At 37.2% G+C, this 9,016-nt stretch overlaps 1 long non-coding RNA gene across 3 annotated transcripts; it reads left to right on the forward strand.

The window, feature by feature from the left end:
- Positions 1-2,999: 2,999 nt before the first annotated feature.
- On the forward strand, positions 3,000-6,046 carry LOC136266762 (uncharacterized). 3 transcript variants are annotated; one of them, XR_010706273.1, is made up of 4 exons: positions 3,000-3,136; positions 5,148-5,342; positions 5,470-5,554; positions 5,739-6,046. It is a non-coding gene; the product is annotated as an uncharacterized lncRNA (long non-coding RNA). The 3 variants fall into 3 exon arrangements; XR_010706272.1 differs by lacking the exon at positions 3,000-3,136 and having other exon boundaries at positions 4,882-5,342; XR_010706274.1 differs by lacking the exon at positions 3,000-3,136 and having other exon boundaries at positions 4,882-5,314.
- The last annotated feature ends 2,970 nt before the right edge of the window (positions 6,047-9,016 follow it).

The following is a 9,016-nucleotide window of genomic DNA, read 5'->3' on the forward strand; positions in this document are numbered from 1 at the left end:
TCCTGATGTGTATCGTTTCTTTATTAAAGGAGTGTAACAAAAGTTATTTAATGCTAAAGTCACATGTGGATATCTCAACAGAAAACCATGAACTACAGCAGTTCAATTATCAAGCACAGAGCTCAAACAAAAGGTCCCTTGTCCTTATACTGGGCACCATATGAAAGGTAATTAAATTTGTAGTTTAATGAAGGCAGTTACAAGTTGTTTCAACATCTTGTTCTCAAGTTACAGCGCTTTCAATTCAGTGTAATATAGCATAAGCAAGTAAAGTACACAGGTGAATATTAAGGTATTTCTTAGTGCTGTGATAATGCTCAAAATAAGCATAAAGGAGCTGGGTTCCAATGAAGTGAGATTTTGAGCACTAAGAAGTACCGTATGACACACCCTTGTGCTTTTCTTGCTTATACTATATTACACTGAATTGAAAGCGCTGTAACTTGAGAACAAGATGTTGAAACAACTTGCAACTGCCTTCATTAAACTAGAAATTTAATTACCTTTTATATGGTGCCCAGTATAGGGACAAGGGACCTTTTGTTCCAGCTCTGTGCTTGATAATTAAACTGCTGTAGTTCATGGTTTTCTGTTGAGATATTCACCTGTGACTTTAGCATTAAATAACTTTTGTTATACCCCTAGAGAAACGATGCACATCAGGATGATCCTTGTACATAGTACTACACAATCATCAACATTGAAGGTCCAAAACTTTAACAGAATCCCTGCAAATGGAAATTTTAGTGATTTTGTTTACTGTCTAGGTGAGAAAACTATTTGTTTTTTTATAGATTACTAATAGGCTATTATGTTCCAGCTGTATGCTTTGTACTACTATGATACTAGGCCCAGCAGTTAACTTGATAGAAACATGATTGATTTTTAATAGTAACAAATAGTTTTCTTGTCAGGGTGCAAAAAGGGGTGTTCCTGAGGACTTTTTACGTGCCTCCCCTTCTTAAAACACTTAGTGCACGTGCCATACACCCTGTAAAAAAAGTGGTACTTTTATCAAAAAGTGAACGAATATTTGGCTTAGGCGCTGGACTAGTAATGCATCTATCAATGTATTGCCCCACTACCCCTCCCTTCAGGCATATATGGGGCTATAGTGGGCACAACCGAATGTTAAATGCCCCATGGTAGGGCAAACCTATTGTGTCAAATCCCCACCCATTGGCTCCAGTTGCAACGTGGGGATTTACTCGGGATTTGACATAGCATAGAAAAAATACTTGGGTGCTTAATGAATGATTGTCCCCCATAGTGGGGCAGCAGTTTCATGTCAATTCCCCTTGTAAAGCCACACTTACATCCAAGGGGGATGGTGGGGCAACACATTGATAGGTGCATAATGAGTTTGCATCATAAACCTTGTGTTAAAATTTAGGCTGTCTTGCTTTTGTTGTGCTTATAGCAGCTAATGTGCTTATTCTCAAACAAGGACTGGAGAAACTACAAATTGTCTTCTACCTTTATCTATCAACTAGATCACTGCTGGTTATAAAATTTCCTTTGCTGTTGTAACTTGTTTACCATTATGCTATAACCGTTAGTCCCTCCTAGTTAATATGTCTCCTAGCAACGAAAATTGTTATGTCAACAATGTAGCATAGGTGAGAACCACAAAACAAGTCAATAATATATTACAAAATTGGTCATCAACTGCTACCAGCTTCAGTATGCTGAATAATACATCTTGGGAATGGCTATGTGGGATGCCTACTTTAATGTGTATAAAATGATGTGATGCTCATGTTGTATAGATGTTTGTCACACTGTTTTATCTGCTGTCTCCTCCCATACAAGACCTGCCTCAATCTGATCAACCCAAGGAACCTACGTAGGACCTCCTGACCATAAAGACTTTTGTAAAGTACACTGGTTGAAGTCCAACTACAACATGTGATGAGTATAATTGGAATGTTGGTGTATGTGTGTAGTGCATATTAGTTGTGGGACAATGGCAGGGTCCTGGATTTGAAGAATTAGCCCAGACACATACTTAGCTTGAATAACAATATGTACACACATATGCTACACACACACTATACATATTTGACATGTTAGTCTGACTATACGATTACATGTTTTTAGCTGTGCCTTACCATATACTGTATCCCTTTCTGTATGTGCAGGGTGGATACTGATGTTGTGACTGTTGGTAGGTGAATTTATGGTCAATGGACAAATCATGCAAATGGTGAAGAACAATTAATATGTGGTACCAAGACCCCACTACTATATTATGAACTCTTGGTGGACTTCAAGCCAAACACTAGTGTATCTGGCTTCTTGTGCTATTGTAGTCATTGTTTTTTTTTATTTTATGGGACCATCATAATGTAAACGTTTACTATTACTGTATATTCATGCTATCATTAAAGAGTTTCTATAATTGTGGGTGGTTGCATGAGGGTCAAACAAGTGCTGTGACTGAAAGGTGATGCGCTGATGCTGGCTTTTAGTGAACACTGAAGTTTCACCAGCACTGAATGGCTGGGCGGAATTAGAGACATGCACGGGTAATGTAGCAGTAAATTACTTCAACTGTATCCCAACACTACAGCAGGTAGGAAACAGCGGCTATAGCTATGCCGGTACGGCCCTGCATGGGGGAGTAACGCTGTTCTGTACCATATGCGTATTTTGTACCATACGCGTATGGTACATACCATATGCGTATACGCGTACGGTACAACCATACGCGTATGGTACGGAAAATCGTACCATCTGAGTATAGCTAACCTGGTATGCGTATAATATCAAGCAGAAGGTTTTTGCATTGCCGTACCTATTGATTACGCCTGATGGCACTCTGCTGTTCGGGGAAGAGGGAGGGGGGAGGAGCTAGTCTTTCTGTTCAGTGAAGATCGAGATACTCTAATAGAGCAATCATATATTATTTTATTATTATATAATTGCAAGACCTCGCACAGCGAGTATAAATGCAATATTCAAATCAAAATATATAGCTACAGCTAACTAATTACAATTTTACAGTTGATTTATAAGAAGGTTGTTAAACACGGTGATAGATGAAGCTTCAAAAGTCTCTGGTTGCAAGTTGTTCCATATAGCAGTGGAAGGAAAGAAGCTGAATTTATATGTGTCAATTCTAGTGAATGGCAGGGTAAGTTGATCTGATTACTGTGATTAAGATATAATTTACTTTACCGCATGATGCAAACCTATTTAAAACAAAGCATTCCTTAAAATAAAAGAATAACATGATATCTCGCATGACTATATATAAGTGATGAAACTGACATGACATCTTGATTTAGGACAATATATGATAAAACCAATCATGAATTCATCACAGTGTTGGCAGATCCAGTCTTGAATTGTGTTAAGTCCTGCTGATCTGGTAGGATCTGATGAAATTCTACATTGTCAAAACTAATAAAGGTCAATCATCTGGGTTGGAAGCTTTACGAAAAACATGATAACACCTAGCTGCATACAGTATAAGTCTGAAAAGTATAAATCAAAGGAAGGGGATTAAATATAATACGTCTTGATTTATACGTAGTCATTGGTGTATATCTAGCTATAACAATGTATCTCGTTGTCTGTTTAACATTTCATTTCATCAAAGCATCTGACAGTTCCACAAAATACATGCAATAGAGCCATCACTCATATAATTATGATGGTTTATGTAAGCACCTGTGGATTATTTTCTTGATGTCTTCTGACTTTTGTACATATTGATTTATTGCCTCGTCCTGCTGTCTACTGCCTTATTTGTCATGGATTTCCATCTTGCATTTTTATAATAAATGACTTCATTTATCCACAGTGTAATTGATTTGAAAGTACACAAGCTGGTATACTGTATATGTTCTTTAGAATAGTTGAGTTAAAATGACCAGATTTATGAAAAGGTACCTTTTCCACACATTTTACATACCAGCAAACAAAATGGCGTAACACTTGACTCCTTACACTGATAAACTTGCTCTTAGTATCAAAATGCAGATAGATACTAGTAGCTACTGTACACTCATGGATAATTGCATACAGGCAATTATAAGGTATATATATGTTCAAAAACTTACGAAACCCCGAAGTTCAAAATATACATTGGTCAAATTTTGTCTGTGAAAAAGGTACCTTTTTGCAAATCCAGTCACAAATTATCTAGCTGTTTCATAGCAACTGCACACACTGTATGGTAAATTTTAATTTTTGTTTCTTCTTCCACACAGTAAACTGTGGCTGCAATTGCTACACATATATTGCTTCTTATTGGATTCATGATCCATTGTTGATGTAATGAAAATTCAAAAACTAGGCCATTATTACAAATGCTACTCCTCCTTCATATCTATAATAGAGTTAATGATGTAATGTAATGATGTGACATGATGTAATATAATGTAATTTATGCATACCTGTAACATTAATATTGTGTACTGTAGTTGTAAGAGTTAGTTGTTATTGTGTACTTTCAGTTATTGATTAATAATATTATAATTATACAGTAGTCTGTTTTGCCTATAAATGGTCTGCCTACACTTCCCTACAATTAGAACAATACCCACACATAATATTTATGCGTTTACAAATACTCCTGAAGATAGTCAAAGATTAGTACAATAATTAAAAGCTATATAGAGCGATATTACCCAAAACTCTACTAGGGGTTTTTCTATACTTGTATATGTGAACTTTGTAAAAATGTGTTTGGGTTTAAAGGTGCCCAATTATCCCTTCAACATAAAACAAGAGCAGTATGCTCCTTGTCTTACTCAGAAACTGAAATTTGAAGTTTGATCTTCTAAAGCATCATTTAGGACAAAAGACATTGATTTCTTTTAGGCTGTAGAATTGTGCCAGCATATTGATATTCACAATTTTCAATGAATATGACTGGAATGCATAGTGATATAAACGCTAAGCCAGTAGAGGTAGCATTGTAGCTAAATATAAACATAAGATTTTGATATAATTATCCATATATTACATTCTGATTGGTTACAACATAGCAACCATATTAAATAATTTGCATCCATTGGCAAATGGAGCCAATTTTTTCAGGCATATATATATTATTTCATTAAATATTTTATTCTATTGTTGCTACATATGATCTATTGTTGCTACATATAATCTATTGTTTACCTTTAATTTGTTAGTACACTATAGCTTCCACTTAAAAATGGATATTTATGCCTGGTGGCACTAAAGGTGTGTCACAGTTGAGCAGACAATTTTAATCAGATGAGCTCGAGAAGTACAATGTATAATGATTGCTCAAACAGAGGAAGACCTGGAGAATGCTGATACAATAACATTGAGGGAGGTAGCAAAGAGATATAACTGTAGAGAAAGTAATGTTTTTAGTTTGCTAATTAATGTAAATCTGCATGGCTGTAGCTTATAGCAATAGTAGACATGCTATACTCTAAGACTGATGCGCATAGTAATTAATTGTGCAATAATTTTTTAAAACTGTAGTTCGCTGAATCTTTGCTATTGAATGAGGCATGTGCATTGCCTGCTGAGATGAAGTAGGAAAACATAACATGGCAGAGATTTTATGGTGAGTTTATGAGTTCTAATGTATAGTTCAGTAATGAATGAATATTAAGTAGCATTGTTTTATTATTGTTAAGTGCGTTGTATAGCTACTCGCTACTTACTGTATGGGAAGACAATGTGTTTAGCTACTCTTATCTGAATGTACTCTTTAAAGTTAACAACATCCACATTAATTTGTGCTGTAGGTCCAGTGTGATGAATATACTACTTACAGTATGTATAAACAAGAAAAGTACGTAAACAAGAAATTGGATCCTCAAAAGAAGAAGAGTGTACATAGTACATAAAAATGCAAATACAGTGAGGAGCCATGTTGCACAACTGATGACATTTAGGAAGTTCATTTTTCCAGTCAGTTATTAGCTTTGTACAAGCAGTATAATTATGTATAATTCAGTTAGAACTTACTAGCTACCATGCATGTTGTAATTGCTCTCCTTGCTTATTTACCCAATTCTGTTGTAAATTGTCAGTTATCCACACTTATAATTGAGTATATTATAAGACCATCTGCATGCTTCTGACAGCTACTGTATAAAGTAGCATACATGCACAGTACCATTTATGTAAAGTTCTGCAGACAAAGTGACATAAGATTTAGGTACATTAGTATAGGACTATAGTGGGTATTGCATGGGCACGGCAAGGATAAAATGCATGTGTGCATGTGCTGATGAATAAATTTATAGTTACAGCTCAGTAGTAAGCAGATTATTGTGTTGAGTTCTAAGTTTGCTCAGCTAGAACTGAATGCTTGTAAAGACAGCCCATTGTAGCTAGGTGATGGCAAGGCTAGAGAAAACGCATAATACGCATATGGTACGTACCATACGCGTATGTCTATACCGTACGCGTATGGTACGGAAAATCGTACCGTACGCGTATGGTACGTACCATACGCGTATGGCACATACCATACGCGTACGGTACAAAATACGCATATGGTATAGAACAACGCTATAACGAGTCAGTGGAGGTATACCGTGGTGAATTTAAAACAAATCAGTGACTGGACTCACCATTATTAAACCCGGAGTTGACAGCACAGTGTCCATCAAATCAGCCAGCTTGCTATGGCTAATGACCTTGCCCACTTCCACGTAGTTGGGGAATTGAGGCGGGCGCCTCACCCCTCGACATCATGGCGGCAAGTTTGAATCTTCAAAGAGCACAAAAGCGATCTCATAAACCAACAAACAACTTTTAGCGAAATTAAATGTACAGATACATTGTGTAAAAGCCCCTGATAGCCGCAGCCTTTTCACAATACGACTTCATGGTTGAAAGAAAATCGCTCCAATGGGATGCGATGATGAAGAAAATGAAAAAATAAGAACGATGCACATTTGAATAAATAATTTAATTAATACATTGTAAATGGGTGGGCGATGGAACAAACTACTCCAACAATTCGCCTGACTTTTTGTGTGATAGATACTCATTATACAAAGGTTACATTCCCAGAGCTCTCAACCTGTCAGTTACCTTAGAGTGATGACTGAGTTTAAAATGAGTGAGAAATAAGTATGTAGGAGTGAGGCATGCTGGTGAACATCCGACAGTGTACAAAACATCAGAGGCGTAGCTAAGGGGGGGGGGGGGCATTTGCCCCCCCCATCACTAAATGATTTTTTTTAAACCTTCGTCACAAGTTTACCAGTATTAAACTGACACGCAATTGCAAATGACTGTAAATTATGTACACTACTACGCGGTATCACCAGGGGTTGCTAGTGAATGCGCACACACAACATTCAACCCGTTCGTGAATCCATCGAACCAACATATTAGAGACATACTTCTATATTTAGCCTAGATTACTCGCGTGATAGAACATTTTTGAATCTAAAAAGAGTGACCGGCACCCACTTCTTCGCGGCAGGAGTCACAAGTGACAAAGGAGACCAGATGACGCTACGAACCTACTGCCTACGAGGTGATAAAATGTTAGCTAAATAAATTTACCAAGTTTATTTTATCGAGTCGATCACACTGGACCTTTGTACGTACGGCAGTGCAGTCTGTTTTTACTTTGTCAGTCAGTCAGTCAGGTGGATCAGTCAAGCTTACAAGTTCTGCTAGCAAGACAGGTGGGATTTCGTGCAATACATGGCATTTCAATTTCGCCGAGTGAAGTGAGTGAATACGTCATCCTGTCAGCAGTGTGCTAGGACTGCAGCACAGGCTGTGGCTAACGTAAAGTAACCTGTATTTGCACTAAAGTATTAGCTCTACCGGACTGTGGATGAATTTGTTGGAGTACAGTTGTGGCACGTGCGATGATGCTCGACGAATATAGCTACCTCGATTGGAAGCAGTCAGTACTGAAATAGTTACGTAGCTAGTTCTTTAAGCTGTAATAATACAACACCGTATGTTGGCTAGCCCAACATTGGGTCATTAGCCTTTTTTGCAATCATAAATGATTTTGAGTGTTTCGTGGGGTATGCCTGCCCCTCCATCACCTTCTGGCTAGCTACGCCCCTGCAAAACATACTTAGCTAAGGGGTCTGGTGGCCAAGTACCCTGGGAAAATTTTGAAAAATAGCTAGACTAAACAGATTTGAGAGCATCTTAAAATATTATTATTAATGTAAGTGATAAAGCAGTAAAAACAACTCACTTGCATAGTACAGCTATACTATTTAGCTACAGTATGTAACATAGTCTATAGAGTTATTGTTTGCTACTGTGAGCTTTATTGTATTCAACACACAAAGAAAACACCATAGCAGTGCACAAAGGCCACTGTGAAAGGGGAGTAACTTGTACTGAGCTAACCAGATATTACAAGTAAACAACCACTGTGAATAATATTGGTGCTATTCACTATAGGAAGCCTTACAGATAAAAATTAAATTTGCTGCTCCATATGAGCAGCATCACAGTGCAGCTGCAGAGGCCTAGCCAGGATTCTTTGAAGGGGGGTTCCAGCACCAGCATTGAGTTACTAGGAGCAGGGGTCTGGAGGCGCAGCCCCCAAATTGCTATATTTTATGCAAAAAGTACATTAATTATGATGCATTAAGTGCCCATGGGATGAAGGTAGTACTAGATAAAGCCACCTAGTGGAAACAGACAGCATAACACATAGAGACACATATAGTAATCTGTAAGTGATGGTTATATCTCACTGTGGTATAGGAGCCATGAATCCACTGATACAAATGACAATCAAAACAATATAACTATACAAATATGCATAGCATGAATTCATTTTGCATAACACAAGTGATAAATTACTGGAGCTCTATATCTTTAAACACTGCACACCAAAGCTATAGCAGTATAAGGTCATGCTAAGTTTTGCATTTAATGTTGGAATGTCTGAAAAACTTCATATGGACATGGATATTTAAATGCATGTTCTATTAGAGTATACCTGACTGCTCTATTAGAGTATATACCTGACTGCTCTATTAGAGTATATCGATCTTTTTAACAAGTTTTGAAGAGGGCTCCT

Source organism: Dysidea avara, chromosome 9, assembly GCF_963678975.1.
Source record: "Dysidea avara chromosome 9, odDysAvar1.4, whole genome shotgun sequence".
Classification (NCBI taxonomy): domain Eukaryota; kingdom Metazoa; phylum Porifera; class Demospongiae; order Dictyoceratida; family Dysideidae; genus Dysidea; species Dysidea avara.